We start from the raw sequence: 14,381 nt of genomic DNA on the forward strand, positions 1-14,381 counted from the left end.
AGTCAGCCGTCAAATGGTCCTCTTGCCGATATACGAGCCAGAGTATAAACAAATGGATTGGATAAAGCGTTCCGACGACCTGTGCCACCTTGAGTCTGGCACGTTTTCCCTTCTTGTGGTTTTCCTGGGTTCTTTGATGTCTGTTCATTTTACCGCCAATTTGCGGGAAGCTCCAGACCGACGTTCACAGGCGTGGGGGATCCAACAATGATCAGTTTGCAGATTTATGACCAAATCCGTAAGGCCACGGGTCTTCGGAACGCGGCTTAACATAGCCTGGCTTGAAGAGCGGGAAGAAAAGTGTTTTGGATCTGTATCTTGAGTTCGCTCATAGCCACCTTTCCCTCACAAAAGGTAAGATAACGAAATACGAGGCCTAACGAAACCTGATTCATACGTAAATCGTAATTCAATTTTGTTCATTTTGGAACTGACCTGAAAACGGACGAATCAGCAGTCGAACAAATTTTGCTGCCTAGATGCCGTCATCATCGTGCATCGCGCTCGTCTGAAAATATTTCATTAGAGAATGAATGTATGGATAATACAACAGGTGATCAGGAGTGTCTCGATCCAAAAGGGAACCAATTTAACGTTGTTGCTTTTATTTGTGCATGTGTTCTTGACATAAATAATATCTTATTGCTGAATTATCTCACCCTGGAGGACTTCTGACGCTACTGATCACGAAGAAATGCATCAGTAGATAAGTGACCAAAAAATATGTACTCAGTAGGCCTGGACGATGGCCAGATTTCATATTGATATATTGTCCAAGAAGGAATCGATATATCGCGATTTTATTTCTTTATTGCGGCAATGAATTATGAATAATCTCTTAACCTACAGACTTATCAGTGCTTCTCCAAAGTAGAGGAATTTTAAGTTATTTTACTAATTTTCCTTTATGGTACAAATAATATTTTCCCTTCTATTAAAATAAAATTAAATTAATTTCAGCATAGTGCTATAAATGAATTTTGGTTTAGCTATGTCTGCATTTCATAATATATCATATTTTATTTCTTTCATTGTGATGTAATTTTTTAAAATGTTACTTTCTTAAATGCTTTTTTAAAAATTTTTTATTCCCTTTCATCCTCTACATATGCGCATAAAACATTTATGCCTTTCGCACGCTAAATTAAGTAATTTTGACGAATCTTGAATTCAAAATCTAATGTCATGAAAAATTATATTCAATATATGTATAACACAAATTTTTATTTAAAAATATCAGTGGCAGATTTAACTTAAGTGGCAATTGGAATTTGAACTCAATTTGTAGATAAAATTATTGCAACTAAAGAAATTCGAACATAAAATTTTTGGAAATGAAAAATATTCATTCAGAAATGTGTATGTATTTTTTATTATAGTGTAAGCGCATTTATGGGAGAAAGGGAAAAAAACTACAATACATTAAACGTTTTAGAAAAGGCCTTCGATTCTAAGACAATTAGAATACATGGGCAAATAAAAAGAAAATTCTCTCATATACATTATCATTTATTTAAACTCTTCGAAAACATAACAAACATCCAAGCAAAGTGCTTATGTTTCTGAATATTATTAGCATTTACGATTATTTTATCAACATTTAGGCATATTGCAAAACTCGAATTATAAAATTGAAAGTAAGAATATTAAAAAGTTATATAAAAGGCAATTATAGATAGAAAAACTACTATTAAAAATAGTCTTTATCATAATAAATATTTCAACAAAAAACTTAATTTAAATGGGTGACATTTTTTAGACAATTCAAATGATTGAATATTAGAGAAGAAAAGATTTTTAAATTGTGAAGGAATGTAATTGAAATGCAACATATTGTTCTATCATATAATATGAAATAAGTCCAAGGAAAAGCATTTATCATTCCTTAATCTTTATCATAAATGAAAGAAAACATAATTTGATGATAAAATATTATGAATTATTAATAAATCATTATTTTTATAGGTATTAAGTTTTAAAAAAATTATTTTTTTTTTCCGAATATAAAAGCATGCATTTTAGGGGAGGGGAGGGGGGGGGAGGAAAGATCCTAATCTCTTTAAAAATGTCTTTGAAACCCAAAACTTTAAAAATCCAGAACTGATTTTGAAATTTCGAAGAAGAAATTTCGATGAGTATCGGAAGTTTGATTAGAAATCAAATTTATTCATTAAATGGCGAGTAAATTTGCAAATTTAATTTTTCAGATTTTTATTCCTTAATAATATTTTTCTATTTGTATTGCCATCATGCTTTTATCATTCCTAATAAATCAACAAATTATTTACCAAAACATTTGGTAAATTATCTCAAACAATAAAAATAATACAATTTAAATCTTATATTTTTGCACATGAACATTAAAATTTGAATAATATAATAAATATTTTTACTAATCGAGAATATGTGCATGCTAAACTTATTATATATGCATATAGCATGAAAATGGGTGATGAAATTTGCTGACAAGTTTCATATATATTCTATAATATATATAATTATATGCATAAATGTTTACATTAAATTTTTCAATAAAAAATAAGTACTATAACCAGAATTTTTTTTGACAAATACTGTTACAAATTTAAAATTCAACATGAAATCCGTTTAAATGTTAGTTTAGATGCTTGATATACAGGGTGTTCCGTAAATACAGCCTAAACTCTGCACAGCCAGATGCCTCGTGGGAAGTACATAAAAAATGTCCATGTCTGTACAATAAATAATTTTCTTTATCTACTTTTATAGGTTCTGAGCATTTCAGGTGTTGGATTTGTAAAATTTAATGTTAATTTTGATACCTTTCATCTGATTAAGATCTTTGGTAGCTGCGATAAATTGTTTTTGTATAAGATTCCCTTTTTGACAAAATACTGGAAACATACATCTTAAACGAAACTTAACGCCAGCGTCCTGGCCTAGGAGTAGCGCGTCTTCCCCGTGGTCTGGGCGTCCTGGTTCGGGCATAATTGTTCTTCACCCTGTGTTCTAACTGTGAGGTGTGTGAAAGAGCCCCCCCCCCCCTGTAAAAAGGGGTTGTCCAAGCGAGTGTATGAATGTCGTCTTCATATGAACTTGAAGTCAGACTTTTTCACTCGGATGCTCAGGGGCTTTTACCCTCAGAAGCTACTGCACAAACTCGGCTTAAAATCGCAGAAATCGTCAGCGGGCTTGTCTATGGCAAGTGCCATAAGTAACAACAACATAACACAGCGAAAGTTACACAATCAATAGACACACAATAGTGTGTCTATTCGCAGAGACGTTTCAACTAGTTTCTTTGGAATATTGAAAGAAATTTCTGGAATTCGCTATCATCAAACTTTTTCGCTTTTTTTTAACTGCATTTTTTAAGATTCGATTTGAAAGTTTTTCAAAATAAGTCATCATCGAAAGGACGGACATATTGTTTTCGTTTAAAGGAAATTCCAATCTATTCAAATGAATAATCAAAATAATAAAATTTTCTATCTAATCAAAAATTTTTAAGGATCAGAAAGAAAAATCGTCCTATTAAAAATCTAGGTAATTAAAATGAAAGATATTCAAGTGAATAGCACCAATTTTTCTCAATTATTGTATATCTTTAATAACCGGTGTGAAAAATTTATTAAAATTAAGTTCTTTTTTTTTCAAATAAATTGGATAATGGAATGAATAATTAATATATAATTTGTGTTGAATCGATAATTTAAGGAGTAAAAGCGAATAATTTATCGAAGAAAGGAGGGGAAAATGTTCAATAATTTGTCTTGTTATGAAGTAAGTAGGGATTGCAATACCGGGATACCGAATACCGGTATTTTGAGCCATTTGTACAATTTTGTGATACCGGTATTCACAAGTTTAAATACCGGTTTTTCGGTATTTACTAGAAATTTTTAAAATGGTCTCCACTATATGTTCAGGGATCGCGAACATAGCAAAATACTATACATTTTTCTTTTTATGTCTCCTTAACGGGTAAAATTAATTAGCTAATGAATGGCTTAATTAATTGCTTAAATCTAAATTAGCGAAACATGGATTATCACTGAAAGAAAATATTGTATCCATAACTACTGATGGAGCAACAATTATGAAAAAAAGTTGGAAAGTTGATGGGTGCAAATCAGCAGTTGTGCTATGCACATGGAATTCAGTTAGGAGTAATAGATATATTATATTAAAAAAAATAAAGAACAGAAGAATCCAAATACTGTGGATATAGAAACTTCGGATTCCAACTTTGAAGAGAGTAAAAGTGAGAGTGATATTGACAATGAAGATAATGACAATGTAATTGTTGAAGAAGATATTGTGAATGACGATGAAATATTAATATATCAAGAATTGCTTCCTATAATTTATAAAGTTTGAAAAATTGTTAAGATATTTAAATGCTCCCCTATAAAAAAGGATATATTACTAAAATATATACTAACTGAACATAAAACAGAATATATGTTAATATTAGATTTTAAAACACGTTGGAACAGTTCATTCCTAATGATGGAGCGATTTTTGAAATTGAGAAATCCAAAAAGCTATAATCGACTTAAACCCGTAAATTATTTTTTCAGATAGTGAATTCGACTTAATATCCAGAACTATATCAGCTCTACTTCCAATAAAACTGACTATTGAGGCATTATGTCGGAGAGATTCTAATAACAGCTAATGCAACAATAAATTTCATGTTGCAGTCAATGAAAGAACAGCACACATCACTATCTAAAGAATTATATATTACATTGAAAAATCGCACAGAAAAAAGGCATACCAAAATAGAAAATGTCTTATGGTATTTACATAATTATAATGATTTTAAAAATGAAAATGAAAAAGAAGAAAAGAAAATAACCAATTCAAATCTGATTAAGTTTAGAGTAAATTTTCTTAAAATTTTTTACCCACAAAACTATCCACATTCAGAAGAATTCGGTTCAATTATCGAAGATTATGATGTCACTACTGTCGATAGTGAAAAGGAATTGTCTCTTGAACAAAAATTAGAATTAGCGATAAATAAAAAAAAATTTCAACGAACCAAAATGCAATACAGAAATCAGCTATATCCAAAACCATCCGACGAGAAATCGATTTATTTGAAGATGAGGGATTTCGAGGTAAATCCTTGAAAAAGATATATCTCGCATTGCTAACAGTACCACCAGCTAGCGCAGATGCCGAAAGAGCGTTTTCGACAGCTGGTAATTTTTGCACAAAATTACTTTTTAGGCTTAATGACAGTACAATTGATACATCAAGTTTTTTTAAGATCACATTTCAAAAATTTGTAATAGTACCACAGACTGAATAGTGATATTTGCACTTTTTTTGTGATTTAAATAAATAAGAGGTTCCCTTACTTTTTTGTGATTATATACTGTTATAATTTATAAGTTACAAATTATTTTTTGTGATATTTACACTCTCTAACAAAACTGGCAAATAAAACAAAGAAACACACGTGTTTTCTTTCTTTTTCTAAAATTTCTAATACCGGTATTAAAACCGGTATCCCGGTATTAAGATTTAAAAAATACCGGTATTGAAATTTTGGTTCGGTATTGCAATCCCTAGAAGTAAGTCTTGCTTTTATCGTGTTGTGTAACAGCAAAGAAAGAACACTAGAGTTTTTTACTACATCAACATATTTATTTACAATAAACAGTACAATTATTGTATTGGTACGTAGAAATCACATTTTATTGAACACTATATATCACATCATGCCTATAATTTACAAAACTGGTTTACTGGCAATGCTGAAAACTGATATACATAGTAATATTAGAATAAATTTCAAAACTAGTATACATAGCAATACTGATAAAAAAAAATACAATTATATTGCGCTTTTGTCGTTATTACTAATTTATGATCACACACGAATAGTAAGTACTAAAGGCTATTTAAATAATATAAGATCAATCACAACCAATTTGAATAATATAAGTTCAACTAAAGATCAGTCACAATCAAACAGATGAGATAAAAACAATATCACTGCATCATTTTTTTTTTTTTTTTTTTTTTTTTTTTTTACTTTGATGGAAAAAAATTGTTTATGTAATAAAAAAGACATTGATACATAAAAAATTGAGGGAAAAATTCCTACTCGACTTTTTTTTTTTTTTTTTTCAAATAAAAAGTCATTTTTTTCAATAATATGTTAGAAAGTGCATTATTTGAGATGCTCAGCCAAACGGTCATTTTTTGCCTTTTTTCAAATATATATACATAAAAAAACATCATGAAAGAAAACAATATTAAAAACTTTTCTTTTCAAATGCATTTATTAAATATTAATTTATATGACATATGAAAGATTTTGAACATAATTGCATGAAATAAATGAAAAAAAAAAAAAAAGCAAAATGTTAGGAACTATCCTTTAATTCTTAATATAATTTATTTGAGAATTTAATGAATTTTTACAAATGCCCATTTCATTCAATCTAATATCATTTTAAGAAATATTTAGACCTTTTAGCCTGTACCCTTTGTTCATTTCATTACTAGGTCTGTGCGTTTTGAATGTGGTTGAATCAACAGGAGCATTCCTTTCTAAATTTGGGCAAGGAAATACTTTTTGATGTAGCCCTAATAACAGGAATTCGAGCTTACGACTAATAAATGATAAAATATTCGGAAATAATATTTTTGACCGCATTTTGTTTTTGTACCAACCAACAATGCTATCGAGATGTTCAATGCAACCCATGCGTTTATTAAATTGAATTACTCCATTTAGACATGGTAATTGGATAATTTTCCTTTTCTTCTTGTCAAAACATGTAACTATCTGCTTTGAAAGTTATCCAATAAATATTGATACCCTTTTGTCCATTTAGCTCACACATGATATATCATTCCCTTTGAAGTTTGTCCGTGAACTGGAAAGATACTCTTTTAAGCTTCATTTTCAATGTCTGCACTTCCATAACTTGTTACATATGTGTAGTATTTATTATTTTCTAATAAATGCTACACATCTGTAACAAGTTACGGAATGACTTTTTTTTTAAGAACATTATATATGATTTGTTTTTACATTCTAACGTAATTTCTTACCAACTGGAGTAGTCTCCCAAAAACTTTCTCGCATATTCTTTAATAAAGGTGAATTTGTGTTTTAGACGCTTTTTTCCCAACAGGTTGATACAAAAAATTGACGCAGAACTACAATTGCAGTCACACAATCGCACACCAAATGTGATATATATTTAAGTCATTGCGTTTTTGAGCTATCTTCCGATAGTACAGACTGACAGACGTTCAACCCATTGTTCGATTTGATTAAAAATTTGTTAGGTGTCTACAACTTAGATATTAAATCTGTATGCCGAATTTTATCCATCTAGCATCCTTCGTTTTGTAATTATCGTGTTAATTTATACTCGAACAGCGGGACAGACAGACTTCCTTTGATAAGATATTGCTCACAATTTGATAGAAATCTACAAATTTAGTGAAAAGACCATACACGAAATTTCATCGGTCTAGCTCAAAGCATTTTTGTTATCTTTGACGCAGACAGACATTTTCCAAAAATGCGTTTTTCGTACTCATAAAGGTCTAAAATATGGAGATTCGTCAAAATCTCGAGGCCGATTTTTTTTTTTTTTTTTTTTTTTTTTTTTTTACCATTACAGTACTTTCTCTATATTTCGCATACGAGAAAGTAAAAAAAATCAAATTTATAATTTTTCAATTTAAGAAATTATAAAATGTTTACTTACTTCAGCTCACGTGGTTTCATAATTATTTTTATTTTAAATTTTTGAGAGAGAGACCAATGATCGCATAGATTGACGAAAAATACATTTATAAACAATAAAATACACATTGTTTGAAATATCTCACTCACTCGGTGCAAAGCGGCAGAATTCCTTAACTGTATCTCAATTCGAATATTTTATATGTAACATAATGCAGTGAAAGTTTAACACTTTGCAAAACAGAGTGGATTTTATCCACTTTAAAAACATTATATGTGATGGTGTATTATAATATTTACAAATAAATTTTAAAAAATCATTTGCATTATTGAACAAAAATAAATTTACTATAATTAGCTAAGATTTAAGAGCTATGAAACATTTCAGTTTTCAATTTAATAATAATAAAGCAGTATTAAATAAAAATAATAAATTAGTTAACCGATATAATGGATTCAACGCATTTTTATTAATATATTCGTTCATGATGTCAAAAAATACATCTTTATCGTAAATTTTGAAAACATAATTGAAATACAGGCATATTGAATCAAATTGTCGATTAAATAAAAATTGTTAGTTAAATAAAAAAATATATATATAATGCTGCGGACAGCAAGATTTCTAATGTTGCATTCAATATAATTTATTCAATATAACACTTAAAATCATCTTTCTTAGTACAACTTCATAGAAAATGTTGGAACTGAGAAAATAAGTTTTAAATCTAAAAGTTAAAAGCCTTTTAAAAGCAATTTCTAAAAATCATATTAATGAACGAATAAAAAACGATAAAGAAATGTGCGGTAAATAATTTTAAAACTGCTTATAAATCTTTGAATTTGGATTTCAAAAACTATTAAATCTTAAAAACAGACGTTTTCAATTAAATTCTCGATTAAATAAAAATCGTTTACTAAATTTTAAGAAAATGTAAAATACTGAAGATAGCAAGATAAAAGTTAAAAGCCTTTTAAAAGCAATTTCTAAAAATCTCATTAATGAACAAAGTAAAAAATGATAAACAAATGCTTGGTAAATAATTTTAGAATTGCTTATAAATCATTGAATTTGAATTTAAAAAAACTATTAAATCTTAAAAACATATAATGGCAAAACAAAATGTCCATAAACTTGTTTGTAAATTTAGAGCAATAAAAAATTATAAAGCAGATTAACTAAGATAATGCACAGGACCGGAGAATTTGTTACATATTACAACATCTGTCCATGATTACAGTAATGCGAGTATGAAATATGACATATAATTTTTTTTATAATTAATATGTGATGTAAGAAACTTTTTTTCTGGTTCCATTTCTACATTTCATTATATTACTTTCATGTTTTACAAAATTTATAATTATAAAACTAAATTTTTCGTCTTTTAAATGCAAAAAGTAATTTTAAAATTAAAGAAAATTGATTTTCAAATTTTGTATGTTAATAATTTAACATTGTAATTTTCCAGAAAAAAAATTAAGTTTTTCATAATAATTAATTCTCCAAATCACTAATGTAATTGCTTCGATTTTAAATTCTCTATCGATCATATTTTCCTGTGATGAATCCAAAAACCAAACTATCAATGCTTCTGGTTCAAATAACGTATGTTCCGCATAAGGTCGTTGAAAGTTTCCTGTTGTGTTGTGACTTATAGCACTTTATAAGCCCGCTGACAATTATCTATCAGTGATTTAAGCCGAATGAGCGTCTGTTGTCTTTTCAGTAGCGTAAACTAGGGCCAAGGGTACCAATTAGCTACTCACACGTCACAACCCTTTTTACGGGGCGGACTTCAATCATACATTTCATTCATTCATCCACAGATCGTAATTTAGACCTGAATCAGAGAACGATCACCTCAGAACCAGTACTCCCAGTGTTATTACTCGACACTGACGTGGACTTTGTGGCCACGACAGATTTAATACGTGCACCAGCAACCACACACACACGAGGAGTCTTCGGCCGGCGGGGTTCGAACTCGCAATCCAACGCCCTATCAACCAAGCTATCCCAGCCCGAAAGTTTCCTAAATAAATATTAGAAACTTTATTTGTGAAAATTAGGAATATCTTTCATTCTAATGGAAAAACATATTAAAAAAGGGGCTCTCTTAAATTAAAACATTGTTTGTAACAACTAATAATTTCTTTCATCAATTTTCAATTTCAAGCCTAAGATTTTTTCATTAAAGTGATATGGTAACAAATCATGATGCAACCGAATGCAGTGAACATTTGAAAATAGGAAAATTAATTTGCACAGACCCAGAGCAATTTCCTTTATTAAAAAGTTAAGAAAGTTGAAATGAACTACTCGATATAAGTATTCTAAAGTAAAGAAAGAATCCGATTTTTTGTCACAGTTTATAACAGAATACAGTAAATTCCATGAATGAATCATGAAAAAATGCTTGGAAAAATTAGAAAACGAATTAAAAGATGCGTCGAGTTAATAAATACATTTAATATAAAATAAGCGTACAAAAACATTGGATACAATGTCGTTATTTGCTTAAAATATTTTAAGGTTCATAATTTTATTTCATCCTTATGTGGAACATACCTTAAGTTATTACCGTCTACTAATCCATCCAAGTATCAAAACTTAAAACGACTCTTTAAGCAGTTAGAGCTTATTCCGATAAAGTGTCTTCTAAACCTCCAACACTCATAATTGCTTCAAATAACAAATCAGATCTTGACTCTGAAGATGAATGACGCGAAGTGACACGTGATGCAGAGGGGTCAACATTTTTGCTCGGTTTTATTATTTTCAATCTACTTTCTCGGATTAAATGAAGAATTTCTCGTTGCACGGAAAGAGCTTCTGTGATCGGCAAAGCCCGTAATTGTGATGCTACGTTTCTTCCGAAATGGGTAAATTCGTCTTCAGGTTCTTTCTTACGATACTCCAGCGTGGCTTCCTCTGTTAAGGATTTCAGTTTACTCAATGCTTGGTTCATTCGTTTTAAAGCTTTATTTTTCTTTTTTTTCACATGCGAAGATGATTGTTTCAAATTTGTTGAATGTAGCATCTGTTTGAGGGGCAATGGTGGAGTCCGGACACTGCTGTCTATCTCTGCACTTGATTCGCTAGTCATTGTTCGTGAGGCTGGAGGCACACTGTATAATCCTGCGGCCAAAGTTGGATTTGTAAAACTGGTTGCCTCTTGCAGATAGGCTTTCGCCAGTGACTTCTTGAATCTATAGAAAAACAATGTTCATAGAATTAGAAAGCATAAAAAAAAGTCATTTGCAAATAAATGGCATGTTCTAATCAAGCCTGATTCGTAAACTTTTAAAGAATCTATTTCATTTCTTATCACTTCCAGCGTTAAATACTTTCAATTTGATTGCACCACTTCAAAATACAAAGCATCTGTTTAAGCTCTAAAATTTTTATCTGCAATTTGAAAAACATTAAAAACCAGGGCTCGCTGTCTGGGCTCCGGCGAACATTTGTAAAAGACGCCAAAATTCTAAGGCGGCATTTTAGTTGTAAGTGTCAAATAAATATCTTCATTTCATCATTTTTTTTTATTCAATTGATTATAAACATACGAAATATCTTCCTGAAATAATGGTAAAAATTTCATTCATCGGTTGCCTGGATTTTATAGACGTATGAAATATAATTTGGCTAAGCTGCGTCAGATAAATGGTTAAAATGAATTCAACAGAGGTTAAAAGGAAAAGCCAAATAAAAACATTAGTCTGATTTTGCTCAATGTCTTTTAAAAGCCAACCAGTTCATAAATTGATAAACAAGAAGACAAGAAATCAACAAAATGAAAAATTTGAACCAAATTAAAATTTGAAGTAGTAACAAAATCTAAATCCAAGGAGTAATAGAATTTTAACAAATCAGTGATCTTCAGGAATCGGAAAAACATTTCGGTGAATATGTTCTCCCGCTAATTCTTGAATCGTTAATGATAAAGATACAAACAAATGTTTGCAATGATGATTAAAAGTAGGACATTGCATAAAAAAGTGTAAAACAGTAAAACTCATTTGGCAAGTTCGACACAATGGTATATTTTCTTCAAATAACGAATATTTATGGGTAAAGCGGGTATACACTGTGTGAAGATGAGCCAAATTTACATCAGTCTTTCGCATGAGCAAGAAAAGCCACAAGTCTATGGAAGTTTTAATCGAATGGTCTTATTGAACCAGAATCAGTTGAGCCCAAGATTTCTGTAATAACTAAACAATACTCTCCTGGCATTGGGATATCCAAAATTTATGGTTATCCCAACAATTTTGCGATATCCAAAATTATTGGAGAAATAAAAAAGCTTCTTTGATAACATAATCCGTTAATTCATTTCCAAAACACAGAATTGGCTCAGAATCCAATAAAATAATGACATTGAAACTCTTATCGTGAAGGGTATGTAAAAACGACAGCATATCAATAGCAATTGGGTGACTCTGTTGAAATTAGAAAGGGTATGCAAAGTACTCATGATATCACAATGGACACAGAAATTAAACTGGGCAGAAAGGAAAATCCCCCTGAAGTGGATAGAAGATAGCTATTAGCCCTGTATTAAAGATTGGACATAAATTATGCAAACGTAATTGTGAATAACAGATCCCAAACTCGCCAGTAGCCAGCATATCCATTTCAACTGTCTGCATAAAAGTATAGAAATAATAATAATTATGATGAAAATTTAAAAAATGCTGAAAACCAGTCGGAGCTGTTATAGATTTATCGAAGGGTTTCAAGAACGGAAACTTTGGTATATCAAAACGTCAATATCAATAACGTCTTTTAGGTTCGAATCATGTACAATGTTTTTAAGCTTCTCATTGAAAGGAAGAATGTGAGAGGGAGCTCGCATCGTAAAGTCTGTGGTGAGAAACAGGACGCTTTATCCGAGAAATCTGATACTGAGGAACGCAAAATGTTGAAAAATAATATTCAGCCGAAATGATCTTTCTTCGTAAATCAAGTGGTAACTAACAGCATATAACATAAAGACAGTACTGCAAAAAATATTTATCATAATATTACAATTTTTTAAAAAAAGATATCCTATTTTACCCTTAAGTAAACTAAAATTCATAATTTGAAATCCATATAAAAAGTCTGTTGCATTACAATGCTCGTTCAAAAATAAATATCAAATAATACATGAAATAAATTATCTGTAACTTTCATCATTTTTTACACATAATAATCAATAATAATTGATGCCTCATAAAAAAAAATTTACAGTACACTCCCGAGAATCCGGCTTCCGTACTATCCGGCCTAGTTTTCTTTTATCATAATTAAATGAGGAATGCAAGGCGTTGTATTGGCATTATTGACAGGGCATTGGAAGCGAGCGTCTGCTACGATTCTCTTGCGTGTCGTGAGCAAAATACAAGTTATGACAGGAAAAGAGCAACGTTCTGCTTGTTGCTCATTGTTTCGTCAGTGTGTAACGGATGTCAATCATGGACTTTTTCAAAAATTCAAAGCTGCAAGTTTTGACTCTTATCTTAGGATTACTTTTTCATATCGGTGTACTTATTTATCAGTGGAAATTAAAGCAGTTTGAGTCAATTTTCTTAAGAATTAGGCCTCTGATTTACGTTAATGTTTTGTTTATGTTTCCTGCATTTAAATTAGGCATTACAGAATTTAAGTTAAAAATTGAACAGTTTATATAATTTAACTTGCTTTTCTCAAAGAAATTCTTGAAACATACGGTGCCATATATAAACTATTAGTAGCCTTCATCTATTTTAACTCTTCATCTATTCTATCTCTTCTATTTTAACTAAGCACGTTACCGGCAACTGCTTCTATGATTCACCGGGCCGCGGCTGCATTCACATTCTACGTAGCTTGAGATAAATGGAGGGCTTAGTATTCAATAAGAAGTGAGAAAATACGAATTGTAACAGTGAATTTTGGTATAAAAACTACTGGTATTGGTAGACAAAGAAATGAGTTCATAGAACTCCGGTCTATCCGGCTTTTTTGTTATCCGGTCTGTCCTTCCGCCACATTAGGCCGGATACTCGGGAGTGTACTGTACATCTAAATAACTTTTTAGAAAATAATCTACGTGTCTTTCTTTTTCTTCGAAGAATAGCTTCCAACAAAAGAAATTGAATATTCAATAAAACAGATATGCTCCTGTTCGGAAACATACAGTGAGAGAGAGAGAGAGAGATAAAGTAAAATCAAAAAGTTCTTTTGGTTTTCAACCAATCCATCAGTTGTGTGCGCAGTGGGCTTTCATGGGCTACCCGACAAGTCGCCACGATCTGTATTTTTCGTGCACGTTGATTCATTATCTGTTTGATTTTTACATTTTTATTGCTTTTTTTTTTATTTTCGCTGTTTGTCGAATTTTTAGACTTAAGAAATAAGCAAAGAACATCGAACTCGCTGAATGGAAAATTAAGGAAATTGGATAAAAAAAACCGAAAATGTAACTCTAACAGATAATTTCAAAGAGTGCTGCAACCGTGATGAACGAGCCGCACTAGGTCCCACCCCCCCGTATAAAAAAAATTGTGGACTGGGTGCACCCGAGGGCACATATTTTTATTTTCGAAATTCAGCGCATGAGCATTTTGAGGGGTTTTTTTACCCCCGACTTAAAGAAATCAAATTTTGACACAGAACTACAATTTCAGTTACAATATCACATACCAA

The sequence above is a fragment of the Argiope bruennichi genome, chromosome X1 (assembly GCF_947563725.1).
Source record: "Argiope bruennichi chromosome X1, qqArgBrue1.1, whole genome shotgun sequence".
NCBI classification, from domain to species: Eukaryota; Metazoa; Arthropoda; class Arachnida; order Araneae; family Araneidae; genus Argiope; species Argiope bruennichi.